The sequence below is a fragment of the Canis lupus genome, chromosome 10 (assembly GCF_048164855.1).
Source record: "Canis lupus baileyi chromosome 10, mCanLup2.hap1, whole genome shotgun sequence".
Taxonomy (NCBI): Eukaryota; Metazoa; Chordata; class Mammalia; order Carnivora; family Canidae; genus Canis; species Canis lupus.
Window position 1 is genome coordinate 32,089,434 of NC_132847.1, and position 16,463 is coordinate 32,105,896.

At 35.0% G+C, this 16,463-nt stretch overlaps 1 protein-coding gene across 34 annotated transcripts in view; it reads right to left on the reverse strand.

Annotated features, from left to right (window-relative positions):
- PTPRD (protein tyrosine phosphatase receptor type D) overlaps window positions 1-16,463 on the reverse strand; it is a 2,176,041-nt gene that overhangs the window by 1,692,836 nt on the left and 466,742 nt on the right. The gene's annotated exons all lie outside the window — the stretch shown is intronic.

Genomic DNA, 16,463 nt, shown 5'->3' on the forward strand with positions numbered 1-16,463 from the left:
ATTAGTTCATGACAGTACATTATAGAAAAAGTGACATTTGTGAATACTCAGTCAGTCTAGCTCTTTGGGTGAAACCAACCTGACATGGACATATACCATGAGCAAGAAATAAACCTTGTTGTATAAACCAATAAGAGTTTGGATTTTTTGAAAATGCAACATAACTTAGTCAATCTTGATTAGTATATTCAACTTATTTGTGAGAAAGTCCTTTCCAGATTTGCTAATTTTAAAATCTCAGCACCTCCAGTACCACTAGGATTATCATAACATTTGCATTTTTATGATTTAAAGATGAGCTAAGACACTACAGTAGACTGATGTATCAGAAACTAACTACTATAAAATATGTAAATAAAGGGAGACCATAAATATATTGTCATATTTTTTTATAAGTAGGCTCCATGCCCAGCGTGGAGCCTAACATGGGTCTCTAACATACAACCCTGAGATCAAAACTGAAGCCAAGATCAAGTGTTGGATGACCAACCAACTAAGCTATCTCGAGGCCCCTGTTACTATATTCATCAAGGAAATCAGCAAATCTGTTCCTTTAAGAAATTAGAGGGGGTTAAAAAGAGGTTTTCTATAAGCAACTTCTTTCCATTATTGCATTTTGATTTCTTGACTCTGGAAAGTTCTTACTAAGATAAAACTGTTGTGTTCTCATTGGATTGGAGAAAGAGGGCTGGTGAGAAGACTGATGCTCTTGTTTTATAATTAAGGGTACAGTTGGTGTTAAATTGGCTAGTTTAAAAAAATTGGCTAGTTAATAGATATTTTGGAGGAAAAATTAAATTTCCTAATGAAATTTGTCAAGGTTTTTTTTTTTTTTTATGTAACTGGTAAAAAAAGTCATATGTTTTACTGTAAGTACCAAATCCTATTGCATTCAATAATCTAGGAGGTATCTACTATTCTAAATGAATGTCTTCTGAAGAATTCTTGACCAAGATTGAAAAATATAAACCAGAGCAAAACAAATAATCTATTTTTACTTAAGGAACTTCAGTTCAGTCTTTCTACTAAAGTACTGACGACCTATTACTATGATCATCATCCTTGATCTGCGTCCCATTTAAGTGGATGTGTTCACTGCTGTTCTTGGTACCTGATGAAGGGTTGAATGATGGGGTGCCTGATAGTATTTCCATGGAAAATGCTACTAGTAGTTGATAAAGCCAGGCCTCTAGGGGCCAATTTTCTAAAACTCATGGGGAAAAATAGGAGCTAGAAAATGAACTACCTGGTTATATATATTTTTTTCATTGTTTCAAGGAGACTATTTTCAAGAATGATTGTGACAGGAATAAAAAGACAAGGACAAGTAGCCCCAAACTGTCAAAATTCCAGCATTTTTGCAGCTGCTTTCCTGATATATGCCAATGACTTGTGCCAAAGAGGGGGGGAAAGAAAGGAAGAACAGTTTCTTTTCTCAAAGATGACGTCAATATATCTGAAGCACTGGCTAAGGATTAGTATAGATGGTATTATTGACAATTTGTCTTTAAGGACAGATTAAGTTTCCCCATTAAAGGGTGAGAACATCCTGTCACAAACCTACAAAGTACTTACCAACCTAATGTTGAAAGGAGGATATACCACTCTTTCACCTATAACATTAAGTCCAATTATTAAGTACCTAGGCTCTGTGCTATAGCTGCACCAAATTTGAAATTTTATTTCTCAAAATCACCCTGTGAAATTATTATTATTGCCATTCTGTAGGATGAGAAAAATATCTCAGAGAAGTTCAGTCCTTTGTTCAAAATTGCATGACAGTGAAGTAGTATCACAGTCCTTTCTAATATAATGCAGTTGCTCTCCCTCTATCCATCAAACAAATAACACTAACAACTGGTAGACAATCCAAGACAAAGAAAAGAATTTTAAAAGCAAGTGAGAGGAGAAAGTTAAAAAAAAAAAAAACACATGAGGAAGATTGCCTGCTTGAGATTTTTTTTTAAAGGAGATAGGAGAGATAAGTAATTTTGTTTCAATTTGCCATGTTAATCAAGGTGAATTAGAGACTATATCTTGCCAAAAGGAAGGCTATGAATGGGTTATTGGCCAGTTCAGTCAGGAAAAGATTGGCAATAATTGAGGTGGGAAAATAGCTTAATATGGAGATAATCCCTGGCTAATTTAAATAAAAAGGTGGTTAGAAAGTATCAATTACCTCCTCTTTTCAAATGTTAACTAGATTTTTATTATGAAACATAATTATTTAATGTCTCAAATAGTTGACTTTTAAGACAGCCAAAGCCTAACCAGGATCTTAGTGAAATCTTTTAAACAGACGTTCAGGAATGAGACTGCTATGGATTTTGTTTTTGACATCTGAGGATTTTCAATTTGGGCATAACGTGTCATTCTGGCTTCAACATATGGGAAAGTTCTGGATTCTGGTGCCATTTAATTTCCATTTGGCCCCACACACACTCCTTCAGTTCCTGTATCTCCTTTACCTTATATGCAAAATGAAGAGAACCTATGTTTTAAGGATTTTGTGAGGGTGAAATGAGATGATAAATGCCATGGCATTTTGTGCAAATGAAAATGATGATTATAATCTGTCCACTTCCATTTTGGTTCCTTATACCAGTAGAAGGTTCAACTTTATTACTCTAGCTATTATACATTTTAGTGATTTTTCTTAGTTTTTGTCCTCCTTAATTAGTCCTTTCTCAACGGTAAGATGCCAATTGAATGAGTAGCAGTTTGATAGTTTCTACCTTTCATCCTAAATTAATTGTACTAGAAAGATCAATTCATTCTGCTGATGAATTGATTCTAGGTTTTAGAATCAAAAAGACCTGTAGTTAAATCTCTACCTCTGCAAATTCCGAACTCTGTGATCATGGACCAGTCATTTAGGCCCTCTGAGTTCATTTCTTCATTTATAAAATGGGAGGATGAGAGTTCAGAAAGATCATGTATGTATAGGCAATGGTATACTCTGATTAGATGAAGTATATTTTCCTTTATCTCTCTCAGTTTTGTATTTCAGCTCTAAATCCAGAAGACAGGCTCTCTCCTACGTAATTTTGATATACAGGCCTGATTCATTATAGTGGTTTAAGGAAACTGAGTAAATAACAAGACAGATGGGATCATGAGCACACAGGTACTCCTGAAGGGGAAGAATATCCCAGATTTCTCCTTTTGTCGTAGTGCCACTGGTGTTTATGAAATTGACCAGCCACTTCCCTCTTCAGAATGACCAGCTGTGAGGGCTTAGCTTGCTTCATGTAGCCAGAAGCAGAATAGCCAGGATAACAAATCACAGCTGAGTTCCCAGGTTGATCTGGAGCATGTACTTGGCATAGCAGACTAAATTCTTATTATCTTATGCATGGAGTTAATATGAGCCTCATTAGTGACAGTTATTGTATGATTACCTTGCCAAAAACAATGGACATATTATTTTTATAGATTTATTCAATGATATCTGCTCAACCAACAATTATTTAACACTTTTGTGTTAAGCCCTATACTTGACACTGGGGACTTAAAAAAAAAAAAAGAAAAAAAAAAGAGTAAATCAAGGTCACTGCTTTCCAGGAACATGAAATTTAGAAAGAAAGAGAAATAGATGCACCATTGACTATTTTACAGCCATGACAAATCCTAGATGCCTAACAGGGTATGATTAACCCTACCCACGTTGTGGAGGAGGCAGACTTCTCAGATAAAGTTAATTTTCTTGGATCCAAATTGTAAAAGTCACAGTAAGGGAACAGGGAAGCTAAAATTAAACAAAATGCGAATGGGCTAGGTTTCAATATTCTCATGAGTTGGAAGATGATTCAGTTACTAGGAAGAACCAGAAAAATGATTTTCAAATACTTCTTCCCTTGTCTCTTCCTGGATTCCCAAGGATAGCCCAGTGTGGATGCCCCTTAAAATAATTCCCCACTACTGTGTGACCAGGATAGAGCAGTTCTCTGGTATCTTAGAGCTAGTCTCCTTCTAAGCCACATGGCTTATTTTAAAAGCTGGAAGGAAGGTTTAAGGGGTGTTTGCCAAAAGTGGCAATTGATCTGCCCAAACACTGGGAGGGCTGACTCTGCCCTTGCCAATAGTCATTTGGAGTTATAGAGACTCTTTCTGTGACACTCTCAAAGTTCTTTAGTCTCAACTCCCACTCTATTCAAACAATCTGCAGAAATTAAAGTCTTCTACAGTGCCTCAATATTAGAAATGTAATTCCTTAAAATATGTTTGCACATAAATGTCAGTACCATAGCTGTACACCAATACTTCTTTCTAAGACCTTGGAGGTCTAACTGGGATGAGTGCTACTGGTACAGGAAGCAGAATTAAATCAGATGGAAATGGTCATACCACATTAAAAGTCCTTACTTAAATTGAACCCTTGGAAAAATATTTTTGCAGATGAATTGATCCATCTACTCTTGGCAAAAGATCAGAAGTTGAATTTCTAATGGATTCCTTTGTGCCTTAGCTGCCTGAATGATTGAAAATAAAGATGCACTTGGGAGTTCAGCTTTGGGGAGGCTGTATGACACAGTGGTTAAGATCTCAGACTTGGGGTTAGGTTCCCTATTTTGCAAAGCCAGCGCCAGCCCTTACTGTGCCCTTGGGCTATTTACTTAAAAACCCTGGTCCTGAATTTCTTCATCTGTAGAATCAGGACTACAATAATATGAATATCACTTCAGTGATTGGATGAATTAATACATGGAAAACTCATAAAGCCTGATCTGTTGTAAGCATTCAAAAAGGTTAGCTATTATATTAGCTGCTTTAATTTATTGCCATACTCCTCTTTTCTAAAATGTTTTGTCTTGACCTGTACTGCATTCTCCATTTATCTCGACTTCTTTCTGAAATATGGAGAATATGTAACTCTTCTGGAAAAAGCTCCAGCTACAGAGACCATGACACCTGGGGTGGGAATCAGGATCCCTTACTCTGTGTGGCCTTAGCAAAAATACATAATCTGTCAGTTAAACTATCTCTAAAATATCTTTGCAGGGCTTTGATGTAAATAAAATCATTTATATCAAGTGTTGCTCAATACTTGACAATTCTTTCCACTGCCTCTTTGCATACCTCAGTTTTTGAAGGTTTCTTTCTTTTTTTTTAGTCACAAGGTGGAGATGGTAACACCCACCTGGCCCAAAATAGAGCTAGAACAGCTGCAGTTGAAATTGGGGTGCAGGCTAGCAGGTGGCCCTGAGAAGTTCTTTCATGTCCAAAACTTTAACCACAGACTCTTGCCTACATAGGAGGGGAGGAGGAAGAGAGGAAAATGAATTTAGAGCATCGGGTTCTAAATTCCAAAACCTAATTTTACTCTCATGAAAGAGATATGGCAAAGAGACACTGCGGTGTTTAGAGAAGCACAAACAAAAAGTCAAGGGCCCAAGTATAAAGGGGTTTTGTAGGGAGGCTACATATTAGTAATATCAGGTAAATAGGAATTATTTTTAGGGTTTTTCATTAAAATTCATTCATTCTTCACAACAACTCTATGGAGTATATGGGATTATTGTCCTCATTTTACAAATGAGGAAACAGAATTTAAGTACCTTTGGCACATGTAGGCCACTTGTATCCATGTGTTCATCATCCCCACATTATGCTGCCTCTGCACAGATACAGATAATTTGTTCCAACTGTTTGTTTATCAATAACTCAAATACCAATCCCAAACTCCCAACAACCAACAGGTATATACACCAGAGACTTTTTATTAAAGATAATAGAAATGATGTTTTATAAATTTATCCAATGACAATGATCACCTAGGGTACTTTCTGAACATAAAAATTCCAGACACCTCCTCAGACATAAATAATCTCCAGAGAGAAATCTGGGAACGGCTGTAGTTGACAGTGGCTCCTGATGATTATTAATATTATAAAACAGTTTGGGAAATACCAAATGGGATGAAGAATGAAAAAGTCTTAAGGCAGTACTTCTCACACACTAATATGCAGACAAATAAACTGAAGGTCATGCATACTAAGCTTCAGCCTTGGGCCTATGTTTCTGTATTTCTAACAAGCTTCTGGTTATGCTAGTACTGCTGGTGGACAGACCACATTTTGTGAAGCAAAGCATTAGGCAATGATTCAGCAGTCCGGGCTCTAGACTGTTAGCCATAACCTTAGCCTTTTAATAAACAAAATAATCACTTCGGTTGTTGGTACAAAATGCAAAATCATTGTATCCTCTCTTTAGATTCCAATTTGACAGGGTACGGGCACATTTCAAAAATATACTCCTTTTTTAACAAGAATCATATGTGATTTGATTCTGATGCAGATAGTCCTAAATCCCACTCTCCACTGATAAACACTGCAAATGCGGCAGAAATCAAAGCACTCTAAAGGTGGAAAGAACAGCAGTGTGCCATTATAGAAGTCATTCAATCCCTTGGTTTTATCACCCATAACCTGGAGAAAATAATATGTGCCTTTATAGAGTTGTTAGGATAAAATGAGATAAGACATGAAAGCAAAGAACAGCTGAGCCACCCTATTCAAGGGGTCAACGGAAATAGGATATGGATCCAGTAAAGAACCACTTTCGGCCAAAGTGGCAGAAAAGCTTTCCTATATTTTCTTGATTCTTAGGCTATAAAGGCAATTCACAAAATCACTACATTCACTCTATCCACTTACTAGCGAGGCAGGGCCGATCCCCTGTCTGTTATTATAAAATGACAGTCTCTCTATCTCTCTGTATATATGCATTTCATACCTCCAAGTGAATATTTATCATCTAAAAATATTTATCTTCTATCTACCTATAGAGGTAAATATATTTGTACACATATGCACGTATATGTTTGAATATGTAAAATATATCTGTAAATATGAAATATACATGTATGGATATATAGTTAAATTTTATAGATTCCTTGAGATTCTAAAGACACATGTAATGTAGCTAACCTTTAAAACAATGCTAATGTAGCTCCTACAATATGACATTTTAACAACACCTTTTTAATAATGCATGTTCTTAAATGTTAAGCTGATTCATATGTTATATTCCCAACTTTTAAATCTCAAATTCTACTTAGAATATCAATAGAATATGGAAAAATACAAAATTTTATTACAGAATTTTCTAAGGAATTATAGTGGTCTGCTATTGTGTCTTAACTTTGCTTGAAAGTTTATTACTTTTTATAAAGAGAGAGGATCTTTAGCTTCTTTCTCAGAACATGCTTTATTGGATTATCAAAAAAAGAAAAAAAGGAAAAGAAAAGAAAAGAGGAAGGAAGAAGGGAAGAAAGAAAGAGAAAGAAAGAGACAAACAAACCTTCAAAGTACTGTCTTTCATAGCCTATGGCAAGGACAAAGCTTAGGCTGATACCTATTTCAGAAGCAGCAAAAATATGTCAATTATAAAGAAAGCTACAAAAAAAATAAAGAAAGCTACATACTATATTCCATTTGGTGTATCCAGATGATTTAAAATGGGGATTGGGCACAAGCAAACAATGCAAGTATGAAAATCACAATCAATTGAATATACTTAATGCCATACCTTTAACACAGAGTTGATTTACGAACTTGCATGGGTGTCATGTATATTTATTGAATTGTCATAAAGTATAAGAGGTAGTGCATTTTAATACATTTTGAAAGAGTGAAACATTTTAATGAAGTCTATAAAATTATGCTGCTTATAGGTAATCAAGTGACTAAAACGACTTTTGGACTATTAGTTACATGATGAAATTTCCAAAACAGTTCCCTTTGTTCCTTCACGATTTGGCCACGACATTGAAAATAGATGCAAAACTTTCTTTGTTTTAAGGTCCAGAATTACATTTACTTTCAACTTTGATGTGTTTCAAGACCTACATGAGAGTAAGGCTTTTAAAATTAAATGATATTTGTTAAAATTTTATGAGCTTTTTCTTTTCAACCTAAGGAGAGAGATTCAGTGTAAATTTGTGTAGGTGTATTTCCTTTTGAAAAGGAAGCTATTTTAGGCTTGGGTTATAGCTGAAATAATGTAACACAAATAAGGTTATTGGCGATATTTAAGTTGGGTTACTTTTTCTATCTAGGTTTCTTTTAAACATAGGAGTACAAATGGATATCATAAATTGGGAAATAAAATGTGTGTGTGTGTGCATCTCCCAAACAAACATCTATATCTGTATCATATCTCCCCCCAAAAATGCTCCTGGGGAAAAATAGCATCCAAAAGGGAGTACAGTCTCACTTTCTCCATATTTGTATCTATAACTGTATCAGACTTAACATGAAAAAATATAGATTAAAATGTAATTTCTTTTTCTCTTCCCTACATCTTGTGATACACAGATAATTAGCATTTCTGCTTCTATTCTTGATTTTATTACAACATATATACAAGCCATTGATTATTAATTTGGATAGAATTCAGAGAGTAATTTCATCGATTATGAATATAGACAACAAGCCAAGGTAGTCTTAACAGTATTCTCATTTTGGTCAACAAAACAATTTACAGATGTTTTCATATCACTTTTAATTTGCCACAGATATCTTGAAATATCAACCACATCCATCACTGTTTCAAAATTACAGTATTTAGTATACACACTGCTAGATTTTTAATGAATCACATATTTTACTCTATCACAAATTTATGATATGGTTTACTTTGCATTATCTATACATTTAGTGTTATTAACATTAAAACATTTTTCTAATAGTGCACATTGGAAATGGACTTCAAATAAAAATTAATCCAATTAGAAACATCTAAAATGAATCCATGGCACAAAAATGATCAAAAACAGTTGTTTTGAGCATGAGTCAGGTCATGTCACTGCTCTCTAGAAAACTCTCCAATGGCTATGCATCTCACTGAGTGAAGTTCTTGTGGTCCCTTGATTTCTATTGCCATTAGCTCTGGCCTTGTCGTTTTTGTTTTTGTTTTTGTTTTTTTTCCCTCAAGTATATAAAAAATACCCCCAACTGAGAGCTTTTCCATTGATTGTTTCCTCTAACTAGATTTACTTTCCGTTAGATATAATCATGTTATACTTACTTACCTCCTTCTAAACTTCGTTCAAATGTCACCTCATTCAAATCTGTGCTAATTTTTTAAAATTTATAATCACATCCCTTCATACGATCCTATTTTCCTTACTCTGCTAATGACAGTACATAATTTACTATTTATTTTCTATCTACCCTCCCCTAGAATATAAGCTTCATTGAACCAGGAATTTGTGAGTATGTGTGTATGTGCATGTTTTCTGTTTTGTTCACCACAGTATCATAATGTATTTGAAGGTGCTCAATAAAAACTTGTGAAATGAAATAACAATATGTAAAAAGAAATGATACTTTAAATAATACTGGGAAACAGAGTAAATTGCCTCTACAAGAGTAGATTAGCCCATTTTTATATTTGCTAAATGTAGAACCAGAGAAATTAGACAGAAAGTTGATGCTACATCTTTATCATACTGGTTAACTAAGTGTGTCTATGGAAGATATACTAGTTTCCAGGAGCTACTGCAACAAATACCACAAATCTAGTTGCTAAAACAACAGTCTATTCTTTCACAGTTCTAGAGGCTAGAAGTCCCAGATGGAGATGTTGGCAGGGCTACAGTCCCTCTGAAGGCTCCAGGGGAGAATTATTCTTGTCTTTTCCAGCATCTAGTGGTTCCTGGAGTTCCTTGGTTGGTAACAGTAGAACTCCAGTCTGCCACCCTGTTCACATGGCCTTCTCACCTGTGTGATTGAGTCCTCCTTTTCTTTCTCTTACAAAGACATCACTCATATGGTATCTGTCTTTCTCTGACTGACATATTCACTTAGCATACAATTTCACTCATATGTGGAATTTAAGAAACAAAACAAATGAACATGGTGGGTAAAAGAGGGGCAAACCAAGAAACAGACTCTTAACTATAGAGAACTGATGGTTATCAGAGGGGAGGAAATGGGTGGGGGATGGGGGAAATAGGTGATGAGGTTTAAGGAGGGCACTTGTGATGAGCCTTGGATACTATATGGAAGTGTTGAATCAATAAATTCTACACTTGAAACTAATATTACACAGTATATTAACTAACTAGAGTTTAAATAAAAACTTTTAAAAAAATAGAGACACCAGGTCATTGGATTTAGGGCCCACTCTGAATCCAGGATGAATTCATTAGGGATCTTCAATTTAATTATGTCTGAAAAGACCTTATTTCCAAATGAGGTCACACTCACAAGTACTAAGGATTTGGACTTGGACAAATCTTTTTGAAAGACACAATTCACTATAATAATGATGGACAATAAATGATCCAGAAATTTCTACCTAAACAAATTAGATCTTTTCATTTACCATGTTCTCAGAAGACATTTATGCCTTCTTAATATTTTTTCTAGAATTCCATGCCTCATTCTGGAAGATCTTCTAATTAATTTTGAAGGGAAGAAAAGGGGTTTATTATTACTAAAAGTTCTTTTAAAAATTTAAATGGGAGAAATAGTAGCCTGTGAAGTAGAACTCTAAAACATAGTTTAAGTGACTAAATGTAAATTGATTTTTAGCATCTAAGCTCAAAGTAAACTAACTACAGACTGAGAACTCTAATTTGATACTTTTCCCACTAGGAAAAAAGTTATAAGAAATATCTGATAAATGAATGCCTCTTTCTTTCCATAGGGGCCATAGGTCAATTGTGGCTAGTATGATGGAGATCAGACTGCAACACAGGTCACCTACCTGTGAGATTCATGATTATGGAAGAAATAAATTAGAGGTTAAGTGCTGAATGACTAGAAGAAACTGATAACATTTATTGACTACCTTCTACTTGCCAAAAGAAATAATATGTGTTTCATATACTGCATTTAGATCCATAAGTAACTACTTACAAGGGCTGTTTTTTTTTGTGTTAAATGTGTACCTAATATGATTGACCATCACTATTACCAAAAATGATACATATAAATTTCTAACTTTTGATTCAAAATGTCACATGTGCAAGAAGAAAAAGAGAGAGAGATGGTAGGAAAAAAGACTTGAAAATGTTACTTGGCTATAATAAGCTCAAAAGGAGCTAAATATGTATTAAAATTAATAAATGTATTCTTGCCTTGAATTCCTGGAAATATATGCCTTGGTCAATGGTGGTTCAGCACTACATTTTAGTTCAGATCACAAGGAGGATTTGGCATTAGGTTCTAGGCACAGTACTTTGAGGATAACCTTTACAAAGTATAGGATAACCACATAGGTAAAGAATCTGGGAAGTATGTATTATTAAAAACAGATAAAGGAAGAAAGGATATTTAACTTGAAAGAGATACTCAGAATAGAAACAGCATTTTTATTCAAAAATTTGAACTATGGTCAGGTGGGAAGTTGTAAAATGACATAAAACCAAACCAAACAGACAAGCAAACTAGAAAATGAAAGTGACAACAGACAAGATTAGAGCGCCTTGTAAAAACAGCTGCTAAATATGGGAACTATTAAACAGTGAAATGGACTGTCTGGTCAGACACTGAATTTCCATAATAGCAATCACTACTGTTCATTGAAGTGCTTGGTACCAAGCTAACTGCATGTCTCCACTATCGCAATCAATCTCAACAACAATCCTATGAGGCAGACATTATTGTCTCCATTTCTTGGAAGAGGAAATATAAGTGATTTGTCCATGGTTGAACAACTAGAGATTCTAAACTTATTATTTCAGCCATATTTACAGTCTTGGCCTTCTATGATACACTAGATTGAGTACATCTGTTATGAGTCTTTTAAAAAAGGTGCTGTGCATCCAGGTGTAGTATATATGATTTCTAAGGTTAATACATGAAAGGATATTTAGAATAGTCCTGGTAGTAAGAATAGCTAAAATGTACTGAGTATGTAAAAGGATAAATTTTAGAAGAGAGTATAATCATATAATCATAATTCTCATACAGACAAAATGAACATGTGCCCAAGATTTTATTTAACTCATCAATTAATGAGGGAACCAGTAAGATATTACAACTGGTTCTAAGGATAATTAAAACTTAGACACACACAAACACACTAAGTAGCAAAAAAAAATATTTTTTACAAATAATTCAAAATTATGTATATTCCACAGGGAAGGAGGGAAGTCAGTCATATTTTGTTAGAACAAACTCTATTTTCATGTATATGGAAAATAATCATGCACATTGTTACCAGTTACCTACAATGTACAGAGTGGTAAAATAGCTCCAAGATAATGAGAGGTACAGAGACCCACAAGAATCAGACAATCTAAGAGGACATGCTCAGAAAACACCCAGTTTTCCATTGAAGGCACCCAAGTAGTCCCATTTCAAAGTATTTCACAATGTTTTGTTCAAGTGTTCATTATCACGATTGTACAAGTCACATATATTAGAAGTAGCAAAGAAGCGACAGAAATGTAAGTCTGCTTAGCATGAAAGACAATGACACTGCAAGAAATCACACAGGCTCCCCAGGGATATGTGTATGTTGCATAGGAAAGCAAGAGGAAACTGATAATTAGTGAATATCTACCACATTCAGTGCTAAGCATTTTACACTTTATAACAATAACAACAAATAATTATTAAGTGCTTTCAATATGGTAGGCTTTGTGCTAATTGATTTATGTGCATTAATATGTATAATTTTCCTACTAGTCATAATAACAACAGTATCAGAAAAAAAAGCAATAGTAGTGCCTCAGTTTAGTTGAATGGTTATGAAAGCCAAGTACTTATCCTAAGTACTTCATTTATTTATTTATTTATTTATTTATTTATTTATTTATTTATTTAATGAGAGAGAGAGTCAGAGGAAGAAAGAGAATCTTCAGCAGGCTCCACACCCAGCATGGAGCCTGACATGGGCCTCAATCTCACAACCCTGAGATCATGGCCCGAGCCAAAAGAGTTGGACACTTACCCAACTGAGTCACTCAGGCACCCCAGTATTAACTGTTACTAAACTTAAAAACTGCAGCTATGATTTATATTATCCCCACTTTATTGATGAAGAAATTGAGGAATAAGGAGGTTGATTAATTAGCCAAAATCACACAGCTAACAATATTACAATGTAGGTCTTTGAATACAGCGCTTGTGGTTAAAATTATTATACTACTAAACTGTCATGGATTACATGTCAATGCATTTTGAAGTGTACCTATTAGAATACAAAATTGTTTCTTTAAGATATTCCTAGACCTCATAAAGACAAATATTAAGCATGCTGGGTTTTCAAAAATATTCTTATAGTTTTTTATTTTTTAAAGATTTTATTTATTTATTCATTAGAGGCAGAGACATAGGCAGAGGGAGAAGCAGTTTCCTGTGGGGAGCCTGACTCAGAACTCAATCCCAAGATCTTGGGATCACGATCTGAGCCAAAGGTAGATGCTCAAACACTGAGCCACCCAGGTGCCCCAGTTCCTGTAGTTTTAAATAACCCTCAATGTTTACATGTATTTCACAAATAGTTTGCTTAAAAATATACTTAAATAGAATCCATAACCGAATTTGAAATTTCTTCTTTAAGAAATTCATTCGAAGAGCCAATGATTAAACTCTAAGTGGACAGTTTTCTCTGGATCACTTATGTTAAAGAGAGTTTTCAGACCAAATATTCAACCTGACTCTCCTGCCACTTCCCTCTTGGCCTCTTCCAAAGTAAGTTCCTACAGGTTCTAAGATAAAAGAAAAAAAAATGAATAGATCTCAGAGATAGAAGATAGAGGCAAACTACATTATCAGCAGTATACATTTATTCACATTTGATAAAATATATTGGTTATATTTTATTGCTATGTAGGGTTGTAGAATTGTGCTATGATTTGTAGCATAATAGATCATTTTAATAGGTCAATATATTTTAAAAGATGCCTTTCATATTTGCAATATTCTTGATTAATTTCATTAATTTTTTAGCTTGCCCAGTAGTATATATAAAGATTTTGATTATCAATGGTAATTCAAGCCAGCTCCCACCTTAATGATTAAATATGTCAAATTCATAGAGACTGTGTTTCAAATTACCTTTGTTTAGCCATGTAATTGGAAGGAAGTAGTGGTGTGGATAATCCTAAATACTGAATGATTCTAAAATCATTTAGAGTTGGCTTTGGGATATTATCAATTTGGAAGCAGATTTATTTTCTAATTGTACTTTGCTCAGGCTAAACTTAAAATAGGCAAATATTATTCAATAAGAAGGTGGCACAGCCCAAAGTGCTGTGGTTGGTCAGGGCACTCTGGACTGGATTGCTGATTGTAGTGCTAACAACAACAACAAATAACAGTAACATAACATCAACAACAAAACGGGCTTAAGGAAGAATCTTAGAGACAATTCATGTATACCCATTTTGTGATATCAGTTAGAGTTAGCTCTAAGTTTATCATTAATTCTTGCCATTACTCGATTATAGTACTTTTGGACCATATCAAGTGAGCCAATCAAAATAATATATCTAATAAAATTATTTCATTTCAAATAAATCTAGTAATTATCAGATATCAAAGTGTGACCAGGGAAAGTATGGATTTATTTAAGTTTGGCTGAGGACAATGGGATGCCTGAGAAAGCCTGGAAGGTTATGAAGAACAACCAAAAGTATCCTTTTGGTGGGTATCATGCTCACATGGAAAGTATGTTTGTTTAATGAACATCAGAGTATCAATTAAGACCTGGCTAAAAAAGTGGACCCTTTGGGTTGAATTAGATTCTGGTGAGGATCTGCAGTTCTCTAGATCATCCTTACCATTTCTGAATCCAAACCATAGCTACAGTTTGCAAGTAGAGAGTGAGATAGTTAGGTGTTTTTCCTATGAAAACAGGTCAGAGAAATAGCCTTAGGTTTCACTCACCACATTCAAGACCTAAATCACACTGACACTCCCTCATCACCCACCTACCCATCATCTGGCAGATGGCTGTCCTCAGGGACTATAGAGCAGTTGACAAGTGGAACTTGGTGAAGAGAATTTTTCTTGCCGGAAGCAGCCTGCAAACAGCAGCTTATGGTATCAGACCAGCTCACTCAGTAACAAATATGCTTGCTACAGGTAGACATTTGCTGATGTGGTTGTCCTTGTATTACCTGAGTCCTAGGAGCAGAACCAAATGCACATACCTTGTCTAGGCAAAGTGTAGAAAAAGCTGGACATTTAAGACAACAGCAGAGGCATATTCTATAGGACATTACTGAGAAAAGTAGAAGTTCCCCAGATCAAAGAGATGCTGAGAAAGCATACACAGTAAATTGAAGCTCTGCTAGTGCTCCTTCCTGTACTTTAAATTTGTCCTGTGGGTATGTCCACCTTTAGACTAAATAGACTCAATTATAAAATTTACCTAGTGATTAACAGGTAGTGTGCTGATGTGTGTTTGTGAGGTAAAATATTTCAAAGTTTCTAGAGTGTCATATTTGTTCTTTTGTGTTTTGCCCTGCAATCATCTCTATTAAGTCTCAAATGCTAAGAAAAGATAGCATTTTATTTTATTGGCCTTTCCTTTTGATACAGGAAAACCCGTGAAGGGTTGTCTTGGAAGCTGACCCTATATGGAGTCTCCAAAACTTCACTCCCAATTATTCTCTGTGACTTCCATCCCTGTCACTCATGCACTATCTTGTTATATGGCCACTGTCAAAAGCGACTTTTGAAAAAGAATCTACCACCAACTCATTTTTAAGAAGACGAGGGCAAAACGAGGGCAGATCAAGAAAAGGACATCATTATTCAAGAGAACAGGATGGAGAAAAATGACTGCATGTCACTGTAAATTGGAATAGTGAATGTGTTATCCTTCAAAAACTGATATTTATGGTATTAGTTTCTGCATTATTGCCTGTGTTGTGTTTTAATTACAGTATTGTTTAAATAGTTGGGTGAACTTGCTGGAAAATAGCCTAATGTATATATGATGTTGCATCTGTAGCACCAAGGCCATACCAGGTACCTGGTGAAAGTTTGTGGATTTGAATGATATCCAAGTTACTAGAAAATACATCTTCTTAATAACTTGCCAGCCAACATTGGTGTGGAGTTATCTAATTTCAAAGGTGAGGTGGAGGGACACCTGGGTGGCTCAGTGATTGAGCATCTGCCTTTGGCTCAGGTCAGGATCCTGGGGTCCTGGGATTGAGTCTTGCATCAGGCTTCCTGTGGGGAGCCTGCTTCTCCCTCTGCCTATGCCTCTGCCTCTCTCTCTGTGTCTCTCATGAATAAATAAATAATCTTAAAAAAAATCTCTTTAAATGTGAGGTGGAAATCCTAGGATGAAGATCTGTGTTATGTAACTAGCATAAATTCAGATGTACCCAGCCTGCTTTTGGAGGGCTGATCAAACTTACTTGAAACTATTTACTTGTTTGAAGAACCAGGGAGACTCTTTGATGGAAGAGAGAGTTGAATTGTAAAACTTGGTCAAGAAACAAGAATTGATTGCTAAAAGGAAGAGTTTAATTTGAAGACCACCCT